The following is a 15,230-nucleotide window of genomic DNA, read 5'->3' on the forward strand; positions in this document are numbered from 1 at the left end:
ATTTTGAAATTGTGCATTGAGTGTACAATATTATTGTATAGCAAATTTGGTCAAAATCGGTTTAGATTGGAACAAATTCCCCATATATATTCTTCCATGAAGACAAAAAGAAAATTTCTTTAATGTTAGGATACCAAATTTTAAGTGGAAACACTTAACTATAAGGACAAAACGACTTCATTGAGCATTTTTTTCTTTGTCTTTTGAACAAGAAAAAACTTTATATGAGAGAAATGCGCATTCCTAAATCTTTGTCCTCTGAAAATATTTTTTTCAGTGTGTGGAATGTAATTTTCTGTAACAGGTCGCAAAACTTATGTTAAAACTTATATTTTGGTTTATTTTCATAATTTTTATGATTATAAATAAGTAAATAAATAAATAGTTTTATCTATAAAGTAGCGGAGCAAAAAATGGACCGCTCCGAATCCCTGGTCATATGTGTGAAAATCGGTCGAGAGATATATGGGAGCTATATCTGAATCTGAACTAATTTCAACCAACTTTGACTTGAATGGCTACAATGTCTATTCTACTCACTGTGCCAAATTTCAAGAAAATTGGATTAAAACGTTGGCCCCTATGGTCATTTGGGTATACATGGGGGCTATATCCGAAACTGAACTGATTTCAACCAACCTTGACAAGTATAGTTATTAGGAAAGTTCTACTCCTTATGCAAAATTTCATGTAAATCGGAGTAGAATTTTGTCCTCTGTGGTCAAATGAGTGTAAATCTGAATTTGAACAAATTTTAACCAACTTTGACTTGTATAGCTACAATGTCACTTCTACTCACTGTGCCAAATTTCATGGAAATCGGGTCAAAACATTGACTTCAGTCGTCAAATGAGAGTAAATCCGTCAAAAGATATATATAGGAGTTATATCTGAATCTGAACTAATTTCAACCATCTTTGACTCGTATAGGTACAATGTCACTTCTACTCACAATTTCAAGAAAATCGGATTAAAACATTGATTTAAGTCGTCAAATGACATAAAATCCGTCAAAAGATCTGAAATCTGAACTAATTTCGACCAAATTTCAAGAAAATCGGATAAGAACTTTAGCCTCTGTGGTCATTTGGGTACACTACAAAAGATTTATATTGCTGAAACTTTGACCTCCATTATCACATGACTTACTATATATAGGGCGCTATGTCAAAATCGAAACAAATTTCCACCAAATCTATTTATAAATCTAAGTTGACAATCTGTATATATATATAGTAGTTGTTATCACATTCACATCATAAAAAACTAAATTGCACAATCAAAGTAAACGTGTTGGTTTTCAATTCCATTTATTTTTATACTTCAAAGCTAATGTATTTTTTTAGCACCAAGCTTAGATAATGCAAATTGTTTCGCGAGTCAAATTTATCATTTAGTTTCATTTTCCAAGTCATTGCATTACAAATAAACGGAACATCATTAAAATTGTTATCGTTCACGAGGATCCTTGTGGCATTGATCTCACCATCACTGTTCTTTTCTATATATCCAGTAGACGTTAGTCTCCCGCTTTAAGGTTTATGATTTATACATTTTGAAACTTCTTCCTGCTACACCTTCAGTTGCCCAGCAATTATATTCTGTCTGCAATGAAAAACATGGCATAGGAAAAAAAAACACAAAAAACATCAGCATAAACAGCCAAAAGGCTTTAACAAATTGGTCATCATTCATTTTTTATACCCACATTTCTATTGTATCCCAAGGGACGAGGAAATTTAGTTCAACATTCAACATCCTTGTGCCTTATAATCTCAGCGTCGTTGTCATTTTATAGTTTCGGAAGCCTTTACTGTTCTTATATAACCACATTTTTATTTTATGCCAAGTTCCCTGGCAAAGTCACCTGAAAATTGAAATTATATTTAAATAATTATCTTTTGACAAATCTTTTTTTACTTACCGTTTGCCTCGAAATTCAAAAACTACATTATCTTTGGTTTGTTTTGTTTCTCACAATGAATGTATTTTTTTTATAGTGATGGCATAAGAGGTGGTGCCATCCACGACGTGAGAATATAATGACAGCGATTATCGGCGGGCGACTTTACATTGTATATATAGATAGTTTAGATTTGATTTGATTCGATTTTGAATTTTGTCAAAAATAGTTTTATTGGAATACACTGAAAGAAAATTAACGAAAATTTTGTAGTTTGAAGGAATAACTCGGAGTTAAAAATTGCAAGAATGACTTTAGTGACATACACTATTAGAAAAAGTTTCGTTATATTAACGAATTGTGTCGTTAAAAGTCGTTTTCTATGTGTGTACGAAGTTCACGATGGACACATTTTTGGTAAAATTTACAAATTTAAAGAAATAATGAACTATTTTGTGAAAAATACGAAATTAGGAAATCTTTATGCTTTATTTATGTATATTTTTTTCCATTTTTTAGGTTCATTTAACTAACGTAGGCAAAAAATTATTTTAGTAAAGAAAACTTTTCCCAAAGATAATGATTTTATGAACTGAAATAGAGTTAACATGGCTTTAGTGAAATAGAGAGTTCACTTTTTTTGAGTGCGATAACACAAGTTTACTAACTATTTGTTTTTTCTTTATACATTTAATGATGTGGCTGTTCGTATTTATTTTGATCTGCTGAATTCGAAAATAAATAAATAAATATAATAAAACTCTCCTCTCATCAAATTTACATTTTCAATTAAATTTTCATACAAACGATACGAACTTTCACAAATACAAAAACTAACTTGATTTGAATTTGAGTGATTGATTTCAAGAAATCGATCCTTGAAAATTACAATATTTTAAAAATTTTTGGCTGCTTTTATTACACAATTTAACAAAATAAGTGCATATTGGTTATAGCTAGTTTATTTTAAAGATGAAAGGTCCAGTAACAATTTTGCCAAAGAGACTTATTTTTCGAGATATTGATTGTTGAAATTTTAAATTTGTAAAATTTTTTTAATGGTTGTATTTTTTTTTAAATTTTATAAAAAAATTCATATTGGGTAACAATAGAGTATTTTTAAAGAGAAAAAGCTAAGTAACAATTTTGCAGCCATGGCTTAATTTTTCAAGATATCGGTCCTTGAAAATGTATATTGTTATTTTTTTTTTAATTGGCTGCATTTTTACAAAATTTAACAAAACAAGATCGTATTGGGTATAAATAATATATTGTAAAGATAAAATGTTAAGCACAAATTTTATCATAAAGCCCTAGTTTTGTTTCAAGTAACAATGCTATCAAAAATGCTTAGTTTTCGAGATATCGATCGATGAAAATTCAATTATTTTAGCACTTTTTCAAAATATGGCTGCATTTTTCAATACGTTAATACAAGATGTATATTGGGTATATATGGTGTATTCTAAAGAGATAATGTTAAGTAAAAAATTTGCCAAAATGGCTTAGTTTTCGAGATATCGATCGTTGAAAATTCACATATTTTACGACTTTTTCGAAAAATGACCGCTTTTTTCAAGAAGTTAATACAAAACATTTATATTGGGTATATATGGCGTATTATAAAGAGAAAATATTAAGTATGCATCGTTGCAAATTTAAGTATTTAATTTTTTTTTAAATGGGTGCATTTTTTACAAATCTTAAGACAAAACATGCACATTGGGAAAGAATGGCGTATTTGAATGAGAAAATGTTAAGTAAAAATTTTGCCTAAAATGCTTAGGTTTTGAGATATCGATTGATGAAAATTCTACTATTTTAGCACCTCTTCAAAATATGGCTGCATTTTTTCGAAAAGATAATACAAAACATGCACATTAAGTATATATGGCGTAATCTAAAGAGAAAATATTAAGTAAAAATTTTGCTGAAATTGCTTAGTTTTCGAGATATCGATAGTTTAAAATTCATATATTTTCACTGCCAACATTTTTTGAATTTGGGGGCGCTTCTGAGAATCCCCAGTACGTCGAAAACAATCATATACGATATCAAAAACTCGTCGGAAAAGCGCCGTCACTATTGAGAAGTTGTATCACGCCAAGTTACTACAAAAAGGTTTCGCATGAGTGCAATTATTAGGTGCCTCTATAGATCAATTTAGAACGACGCCAATAAGAGACCCTCCAAACAATCAGAAAAAGCACATTTTAAGATAGTGGTAAAAGAATCATTGTGGTCGAGTAAAACACGTTTGTTTAGATATTTATTAATTTGATTAATCATTTACAAATTCGTAAAAATATAACATTTATACCACTATCACATCACATTTAACATAATTTTTTGCATTAATTATGATGTAGAGTTACAAGTAGCGAGTTACATGTTGCAGCGTCTATCAGCCAGTGTTTTTATTCGATGGAGGCAGCGTGTCTGTAAAATATTTGAAAAACAATCACTTTATTCCATTTGGAAAATCAAAAATTGTTCACCAATATACCTTTCACAATTTTAAGCGTAAAATCTATGTTTTCAGAACGTTATTTTCGTTTTTTTTTTAAATAAAATATAACAAGCTGGTTGCGCTTGGCGTTTCACAAAAAATAAAATGGCTTTTGTAAAAGTAGTGATGGCAAAATACATGTATGAAGTACATTTTGTACTTTATGATATGCTGCCCCCCATCACAGTAGGATGGTTGTAGTGACAATTACGAGTCTGTGGTAGCGATGAAGATGAAATGGAACTTTGAAATGTTAGCAGGGTTACGACTTTTTCGCTAATGGCTGAATTTTTTTAAAAAGTTAGTACAAAACATGTACATTAAATATATATGGCGTATTCTAAAGAGAAAATATTAAGCACAAATTTTGCCTAAAATGCTTAAAATTTTGCCTAAAAATTCATTTAAATACTTAAACATTTTTGAGTTGTCCGCCCAAATTCACTACAAAATTTGCCCGCTAAATTTTGTTTTTCGAAAAATAGTTGCCAATTTGAGTGTTTTAATTAGAAAACGCATAATTATAGAAATAGTTTGTTTTTAGTTGAAAATTACGTAATCAGGTGTTTTATTGTTAATACCTTAATAACATAAATCCCTTTCAGTTTGTACCAAATATTTTCTAATTCCCATCACTGATGTGAAATGTGATCATATGAGTGTCAGTGATGCCACTTCATATACTTTTTTAAGTTTGGGGGTTCCCAATAAACAAAGGATGAGCGTTTTTCAAATGCAAAAACATTTCAATTTGATGACAGTGTTCGTGTCGCACATATCCCAAATATTGGCTACACTATATGTTATGTTTGAAGACATAATCGAAATTACTGCTTGTTTATGGGATCGTTAACACAATCGATATTGTGACGAATTTGATAATTATAGACATAAGTTTATTTAAATTAGTTTCCGTTAATTTAAAATTTCAAATTGTAACGATAAAATTTCGCTATCACTTCTTGGAATCATCTACTCATTTTCTAGTATTTTCCTGAATTTCTTTTATGTTCTTTTGTTTGCTTACCGAAATGTTAGTTCTTACTCTCTCATAGAATAACAACCCCTTTGCTTTGTTATTTTGCTTTCTCATTTCATCTCATTGTCTATTGTCATTGTTGTTGTAGTAATGCGAGCATATATCTATGTGAGTGTGTATGTGTTTGGCAGCCACCAGACGAATAACTTAATGGTCGTAGATCCTTCTAGCCTTGTCTAAGAATGTTATGGCGTTGCCAGAATATTGTAGTGCTACCAGAATGTTCTCGTATTGCCACACCGTCATATATAAAAGCGCTCACATGCTGCTAACGAGTCAGTCTTAATTAAAGCGTCAAACGAATAACTCCAGTGTGAACGAATTGTAAAGTGTGAAGTCATAGTAAATAAATTGTAGATTGTCGTTATTTAAAAGAACTGTGTTTTAATTGTCGGGTAATTAAAAACGCCTAAATATAAAAACGTAACAATATTTTAGTTACGTGAGTAAATTCTTAGATTCGGCCACACTGTAAGATTCTTTAGAAACACAGATCTTCCGTCCGGAAGAACTTATAATGTGAACGGTGCATAATGATATGTTCCCGTTCTCCTCATTCGTTTTTCTAAAACATTTCACCGTTTTCACACCATTTTTTGCGAATTACTTCCAGTTTGCCAAAATATTGACATAATCTTTGAAAATGTGTGGAAGATAATATGAGAAATCTTTGACAAAATACTACCCTAAAATGCAACGAAAAAGCCATGTGGTTTTTATACGTCGTTCTCACAAAGCATGTTTTGGGGTTTTAGATGTTTTCCGTTTATACACTCAAAAGAAATGAACTCTATTTCACTAAAGCCCAATTAACTTTATATCATTTCATAGAATCATTACGTTTGGAAAAAGTTTACTTCACTCAAATAATTTTTTGCGTACGTTAGTTAAATTAATTAAAAAAAAGAAAAAAATATACACAAATGAAGCAAAAATGAAGACTTCCTAATTTCGTATTTCTCACAAAATAGTTCATTATTTCTTTAAATTTGTAAATTTTATCAAAAATGCGTCTATCATGAACTTCGTATGTCACTAAAACCATTCTTGCAATTTTGAACTCCAAGATTTTCCTTCAAACTTCAAAATTTTCTTTAACAAGTGAAAAACTTAGTTATGTGTAATAAATTTTCTTGAATTTGTCGAAAATTATTTACTTATTTTTGTCATATCGGAATGATGCCAGCGCTTGTAATACTGTTTAGTTAAAATTTTCTAAAACGAATCGAAAGTTATCTCTCCTGGTGGGTTCACTGTTTTTTCAGTATGATACTTTGTTTTTTCGAGTTGAAAAACTGATGTTTATAGCACGGCGCCATTTGCAATGTGAATTAAGAAATAATTTATTATATTAAAATCTACACAAACACGGACTATAGTTTTGTTCCGAAACTATACAAAGGATCAAAGAAGTAGCACATCAATTGCCCAAGGAAAATAAAATGTTAATTTTGTAATAGCAGGCAGCAGCCACCAACTTAATTTAAAATCGCTCCCTGTTAAATAGCGCTCCAAGCTACCTAAAAAAGCGCCACTTTCTATGTGCGAAATAATTGTTTCCATAAACATTTTTCGCAAGAATTAACGTAGTACCTGCCTTAAAGGCCGGTATTCAGTTCGGTTTTTGCGTTGAAAATCCATACAAAACCAAAAAATGCGAAAAACTAGCGAAATTTATTCCATTTGTGATACTTTGTTTTTTCGAGTTGAAAAACTGACGTTTATAGAAACTGCCATTTGCAATGTGAATTAAGAAATAATTTGTATATTCAAAAACTATTGTGTGTTTTATTTCCATAAAAATTTTTCGCAAGAATGAACGTAGTACCGGCCTTAATGCAAAATTCACGAGAGAACCATTAACATGTTTTGGGGTTTGAAATATTTATAAGCGTTTCAAAATAAGTCGTTTTTCCCATCCAAAAAATCATGTTAAATTCACAAGTTTTCCTCAAAAAGAAGACAATCAATCGCGTTATTTATTTTGCCAAAAAGTGCGTATATTTGAATTTGGAGTGTGTGAATGTGGTATAATGAAGGTTCAAAAAGTACCAGATGTGTGGCATGCGTAACATGTCACTTTTTGTACCCTAATTGTATCAATAAAAAGTACAGAAGTAACAACTTTATCAACCCTGACGTGAATTACAAACAAAAATAATACATCTATTTTTCTAAGAATACATACATCTATTTTTCTCTTTTAATTTTTTTAAGCACAACAAGCGATCCTTCAAACTTTTAGTTGTGATGACTTCTCGTTAGTGCTGTGGTGTTCGTACAAAGCCTAATTTGGAGAATTCGATAGATAAGATGTTTGCAGTCCAATTCAATCATAGAGAGGCTTGGGGAGTGAGCTATCATGGAAAATGTAAACTTTTTGGAATTGTGCACTTCTTTGAATCACACTTCAGAACATGATCTTCTGGTCTTCCCAGCTTACCGCAAGATTCTCCTTTCATCGATTGTCACCATACAATACAGAATCTTAATCGGGTTTTTATACCAGTTTTATACGTTTTACGAATGTGATTTGTTTATAATGTGTATGATTGCAAATGATTTGGAACAAAATAAATAGGAAAAAGATACTACTACTACGCGATTTGCGTTCCATAAACAAGAGTGAAATATTTGTCCTTTCCATTTTTCAAAAATTCACGGACAACCCTCTCTTGCAGTAAAGCAAAAACACGGAGAATTTAGACTATCAAGATGAAAATATTTGCAAAAATCAAAAATACCTTTACAGTAGGTGCATAGCAATTTAAAGGCAATATCGCTCATAATTTGTTCACTCCTATTGTACATAAATAGTTACTGAATACGTATGTATAATCAAACTATGAGTCATAGTGTTTCAATTCATTTCAGATTTATGTTGGGATTCTCTTGTTGACTGCAATCAACATTTTGCTGGGACATAAAAATACATTTTAGATAATAGTGTCTAATTTTGTCTTTTTATAGAGATAAAAAATGTCTTGTTCCTGTATATCGAACAAGAACTTACTTTCGTATTTCAAACAAAATAAATTGCATTTGGGTTCTTCTGTTTCGCCATGAAAGTCACTTCATATTTTGTTGTCGAGTAAAAAAGTGAAAACATTGCTAAAATTTGACTGAATACTAAGTCCAAATAATTGAAAATACTCATTTTCGCACTGAAAAAACAGTGAACCCACCAGGAAAGACAACTTTCGATTAATTTTAGAAAAATTTTGACATTTTTTGGAAAATTTTAACTAAACAATATTACAAGCGATGCCATCATTCCGATATGACAAAATGAAGTAAATATTTTGCGAAAAATTCAAGAAAATTTATTAGACATAACTAAGTTTTTTCACTTGTTAAAGAAAATTTTGTAGTTTGAAGGAATAACTTGGGGTTACAAATTGCAATAATGTCTTTAGTGACATACACTATTAGAAAAAGTTTCGTTATATTAACGAACTGTGTCGTTAAAAGTCGTTTTCTATGTGTGTACGAAGTTCACGATGGACACATTTTTGGTAAAATTTACAAATTTAAAGAAATAATGAACTATTTTGTGAAAAATACGAAATTAGGAAATCTTTATGCTTTATTTATGTATATTTTTTCCGTTTTTTGGTTCATTTAACTAACGTAGGCAAAAAATTATTTTAGTAAAGTAAACTTTTCCCAAAGATAATGATTTTATGAACTGAAATAGAGTTAAAATGGCTTTAGTGAAAAAGAGAGTTCACTTTTTTTGAGTGCGATAACACAAGTTTACTAACTATTTGTTTTTTGTTTATACATTTAATGATGTAGCTGTTCGTATTTATTTTGATCTGCTGAATTCGAAAATAAATAAATAAATATAATAAAACTCTCCTCTCATCAAATTTACATTTTCAATTAAATTTTCATACAAACGATACGAACTTTTACAAATACAAAAACTAACTTGATTTGAATTTGAGTGATTGATTTGTTTTCTTGACTGGGCTTTCGTTCGATATACAAATATAAGGCTGATAATATGCATTTATTGTATGGCTGCAGTGGTCAGTTCGTTTTAATGAAATCGGTTCAGATGTAGATACACACAAAGAAAATTTCATTATAATTCAGCCAACGAAACATTCATTCATATAACGAAACATTTTCATTAATACAATGAAAATATTCGTTAATAGTACGAAACGTTAACAGAAAATTCGTTATAATAACGAAAAATGTCGCTATATTATCGAATTTGTTTCATTGGCTGACTTTTAACGACATATTTCGTTAATATAACAAAATTTTTTCTATTAGTGCACATATATGTAGTTCTCAGCGTACTGATTTTAATACCTCAAAAAATGCATTACATGGTTAAACCGTTTTCATAGAGACCAGTTTCAGTTGGGAAAGAGAGTAAATTTGTCATTCTATCTACACATACCAAAGATGGTTGATTTGAATATAGTCCCCATATATATCATACGACCGATTTACACTCATGACTGCAGACACCAAAGCTTTACTCCGACATGCATACATAAATTGTTGCAAAAGGGTTAGATGTGTTATTCTAGTTATACGCGCCAAAGTTGGTTGAAATTGTAAATCGTTGAAAAGACGACGCTTTGATTACTATGTCAATCGCTAAATCATGTAAGTCATTTCTGGTATACTTTACTTTTTTAATAAAAGCAATATGTACAACAATAAAATACGTTTTTAGACATTTTTCTTCGAAATTTGTAAATTTGGTCCGCTGGAGGAAATGTTGGTCCGATTTTGGGAAAAAAATTGGTCCAAAATAGAATTTCGTTGTGGCAACGCTTTTCTATATATAACATTTATTCAGACCGACGACCAGAGAAGAAAGTTTTACTGCGATTTACATGAAATTTTGCGAGTAGAATTTGGATTGTTGCTATGCCGAATTTGACTGATTTAAATTTAGCTCCCATGTTTCGTCCGAATTAAACTAATATGACAATGGAGGTCAAAGTTTTACTCCGATTTACGTAAAATTTTACATAGAGCATAGAAGTGACATTTCGGCTATGCATGATAAGCTTGATTAAAATCGGTTCAGATTCAAATGTAGCTTCCAAATGACCATATAACCAAAGAGGACAAAGTCTTACTCCGAATTACGCGAAATTTGGCAGTTCAATCAGTTCAGATTCAGATACATATGTAGCTTCCATTGAAATTAGTTCAGGTTCAGATATAGCTCCCATATACACTGCCCCACATAAATATTGGCACAGCAACTAAATCACATAGTGGTTAGGGTATCTGCGAAAAAATGTGCCTACGAAAAATATTTATTTTAAGCTCCATTAAATGTATACCAATCGTCTCAGAAGCACCTCCTGAGTCAGATTAGCCCTCGGTGGCCGTCCGCCTTACCATGTATTTGTTGTTCGCAAAATTAAGGCTACTATTATTAACCGATTTTGATTAAATTTGGTACATTGTTGATGGAAGAATGGGGATATATAGTTACAAATAAAACAAAAAATTTGTCCATTCATTGTCTAAACTGCTTGATGATGTTATCAAACAAAAATGAATGCTCAAAAAGTAGTAAATGTACCAAAGAACTAATTTTGAACTACCTGTGCCAATATTTTTGTTCATCAAAATCTTCGCCTTGTTTTAATTTTTTATAATTTAAATATTTAAATTTAATTTTTTTTCTAAAATAAAAAGTGATCTATATTTTTAATGCTGTTACAATCCAATTTATAATATTTTTTAATTTAAAATAGCTTCATAGCACTTTTAAAATATGGTTTTTAAATAAAATTGTTTGGTGGGACAATACTTATGTGGGTCACTGTATATCTTTCGGCCAAAGTTTTACTCAGATTTACTTGAAATTTTGCAAACGGAGTTAAAATTTCCTTCTAGCTATACGTATCATATGTATATGAAAGCTGATTTAAATAGGTGTTTTATCCCAGATTGTTGTATTCACATTCGAATATTTTTGTCGGAATGTAAGTGTTGATCTTCACCTTCATGGTGTTTCTGCGGATGAAGAGGTGAGAAACTGCTAGGTTAACACTCTTCTTGGAGTTAGGTTAGGTTAAAGTGACAGCCTGATTAAGTTTCAGGCTCAGTTAGACTATTCAGTCCATTTTGATACCACATTTAACAATAATTACCTATTACATATGGGCACTTCTAGTCGTAACCACTGTACCTTCTCTATTATTTTATTTTGTTGAACAAACCATATTGCTCCAAAAACATTAACAGACTGCTTAAGTCCGCCAGTATCTAAAGCTATATGCTCCTAACATTCGCTTGCGCCTTACACAAAATTCAGGACAAAATTCAGGGTATTGAATTGATTATTTCCCCACCTAAAGCACAGGAGGAAAGATACCTATACCAAAGGGTAGTTTTGAACCAACCAAGATCAGGGATGTACAGCCGCATCAATTCCTAACTATTAGAGATTGTATCTCATCAACTAAGGGTCGCATGACATGCATCACCTTTTCACTTGCCCAGCATTCCTTGATGTGGATACAAGCAGATGTACCAAAGCCATAACTATATGGATCATAACGCCAAGAACTATTACAACTAAATCGTCAAAGAAATCAAAAAGAAAAGTTCATTGCACCAGAATGGACCCTTCTATCCCTAGGAAGTTTATTTATATATTTGCCCTTTTAATAAATTGTTTTGGCTATTTTCTGTAAACTATTATTTAGTTCTTCTTCTTATTCTCCAAATTCAATTTATGTAGTATCCCAATAAACACAAACGAAAAATGCTGAAATTCAACAAATTTGCAATATTCAAGTCGAAAAATTGAGGAGACAATCGCCTTATCAATATAAACAGACATTAACATCAACAGTAAAGTTCAAGAAATTAGAAATAATTGTAATCTTCACATTGAAATGCACCGGTACTAATTATTTCCTCAAACTCCCTTCGATGTGAGACAAACTAAAAATTAACATTACTGCGAATACTTTAAAACCGCCATTTGTATAAAAGACAATCCCATCATTACTCAATTTCCATGGGTTTTGTATAATTTATAAATATATATTTTTGACAAAAAAAAAAAATAATAATAAAATAAGCGAAAGTTCTTCCTACAATATTATTTACTTCTTCTTATTCTTCAAATTCAAGTTATGTTATCAATGTTTTTGCATTGCACAAATCGTCTGAGCTCAAAGTCGGTATATTTAACGGCGTAAAAAGTTGCTAAAAAGGGTAGTAAAGTGGCAATCCTTAATTTTTTTACATGTATCGCATAGAATGGGGACACGTCCTCAAAATATGCGGTACATAGGAGGAAGTCCCGAATAAATGCGGTAAATAGAAAATCGGTTATATATAAGCAACAAATAAACGAACATGACAATTTTTGTGTGCAATAAGTGTCAAAAAGTATATTTAACAGAATTAACCGTAAAAAATGTCAAAATTTTTGTGTCCCCAAAACATGCGTTAGACATACATATATATATATATATATATATATATATATATATATATATATATATATATATATATATATATATATATATATATATATATATATATATATATATATATATATATATATATATATATATATATATATATATATATATACGTAAAAGTAGTCCGCTATGACCCATGTACAATACCATCCAACCTACATTAATAACAACTACCTGTGCCAAATTTCATATATATATATATATATATATATATATATATATATATATATATATATATATATATATATATATATATATATATATATATATATATATATATATATATATATATATATATATATATATATATATATATATATACTTTATGGGGACTTAGAACAATATTTCGATGTGTTACAAACGGCATGACAATGTTAATATAACCCCCCATACTAGGTTAGGTTAGGTTAGGTGGCAGCCCGATGTATCAGGCTCACTTAGTCTATTCAGTCCATTGTGATACCACATTGGTGAACTTCTCTCTTATCACTGAGTGCTGCCCGATTCCACATTGCAGTGAGACCACTTAGAGAAGCTTTGAAACCCTCTGAAATTTCACCAGCATTCGGTATATTAATAAAGCTATTCACGTACAAACAAATGCTAGTTTAAAAATCCAAATTTTGACGGATACTTCGAAGTAAAAAATATTTTCTTAATTCCAAAAAAAAAACTTTAAACCAAAGATGCTAAATCACCTGGAAATCTAGAGGTATTTTAAGAACATATGAACCATAAATATATGAACCATGTTTTGGTTTTATCCAATTTGTCTGATATTCGAAATCTATGGGTATTTTACGACCACAAATAGATGTTACGAATATATTGTGTTTCGGTTTTTCAATCATTGACTTATTTAACATAATGTTTCTATCTTGATTAAAAAGTTAATTGTATCAATTAATTTATTAATTGAACAAATTTTCAACTTCAATCATCTTTTGAATTGGAAATATTTTGGTGATATTTTTTTCCTGTGTACACTATGGATTTCATGTACAGGCACATAGAAGAAAGAACAGAACAATTGATCTTTCATTTCCTCATTTATGATATACAGAGTTTTCATTAAAATTAACATAAAAATTGGCATTCAATGACCACAAGACATGTGTTCACATCATCATTATTAGCAGCAAAAATATGAATATCAATAGTGAATGGTAACAAATGTTGCCTTTGTTGAGGATATACAATCACCTATCATAATTCATATACAGTAAACTGAAATAAGCAACAAATTCAGACACGATTGACCTACATAATGACAAGAGAAGAGAATCATATCTGTCTATGATTAATATTTGTGATATATCCCCATACAGGTATGCACAAATTTATGTCCATTGTAGCCAAACACTGCGTGAATATGTCCATACAATTCTCTTTTCGTTTAAAGACATGACATGATTTTCTGAAATTTAACTTTTCACTTATGTACTTACCATATGCTATAATGTCTTTTTCCTGCGTATGTGTGTGCGAAAAGATTAATAAAGATGTATGTATAAATAAACATTTATTTTGTGGATTAGGTTAATTAATATTATTACATATACAACAACAAGTGATGCCATTACATTATTGTTAATGAACAACTTTATATTGTCATAGAGCAATCAGGCAATGGATTATCTTGTATAAATTGCTGATGTTGCTTCTAATTAAATGTGTAATAAATGGCTTTTGTATAAAAACCAGTTAATATTTATATAATTAATACATGATTGGTTCGATTAATATTAGTTATTAGCTGAACTCCAAAAACACATAGTTTACTTGGATCCAAAGATTTTGGACTTTCTTTAAAGTGTTTGGTATCGATTACGAGCCATAGATGCAGATACTTAAATGTAAGGACATTTTAAGCTTCAATATGGTTACCCCTCGTCCACACTGTTAGAAAATATGTGTTTCTTTAAAATAATGAAATTTTAATTAAAATAAAGTTTATAATCTTTGCTTCAACATTTTTATATCCTACGCCACACTGTGGAACAGGGTATTATAAGTTAGTGCATATGTTTGCAACACCCAGAAGGAGACGAGATAGACACATGGTGTCTTTGGCAAAAATGCTCAGGGTGGGCTCCTGAGTCTGTCCGTCTGTCTGTCCGTGAACACATTTTTGTAATCAAAGTCTAGGTCGCAGTTTTAATCCAATCGACTTCAAATTTGGCACAAGTATGTGTTTTGGCTCAGAATAGAACCCTATTAATTTTGAAATCGATTCAGATTTAGATATAGCTCCCATATATATATTTCGCCCAGAAGCCAGAGTTTTACCCT

General features: G+C 30.3%; 2 long non-coding RNA genes across 2 annotated transcripts; both read right to left on the reverse strand.

Moving 5' to 3' along the window:
• Positions 1-1,293: 1,293 nt before the first annotated feature.
• On the reverse strand, positions 1,294-2,078 carry LOC142222295 (uncharacterized). Its single transcript, XR_012718299.1, has 3 exons — positions 1,925-2,078; positions 1,709-1,867; positions 1,294-1,605 (listed from the first exon to the last, which is right to left on the reverse strand). It is a non-coding gene; the product is annotated as an uncharacterized LOC142222295 (long non-coding RNA).
• Positions 2,079-4,139: 2,061 nt separating this feature from the next.
• On the reverse strand, positions 4,140-4,787 carry LOC142242980 (uncharacterized). Its single transcript, XR_012724278.1, has 2 exons — positions 4,410-4,787; positions 4,140-4,342 (listed from the first exon to the last, which is right to left on the reverse strand). It is a non-coding gene; the product is annotated as an uncharacterized LOC142242980 (long non-coding RNA).
• Between the last annotated feature and the right edge of the window lie 10,443 nt (positions 4,788-15,230).

The sequence above is a fragment of the Haematobia irritans genome, chromosome 1 (assembly GCF_050003625.1).
Source record: "Haematobia irritans isolate KBUSLIRL chromosome 1, ASM5000362v1, whole genome shotgun sequence".
NCBI lineage: Eukaryota > Metazoa > Arthropoda > Insecta > Diptera > Muscidae > Haematobia > Haematobia irritans.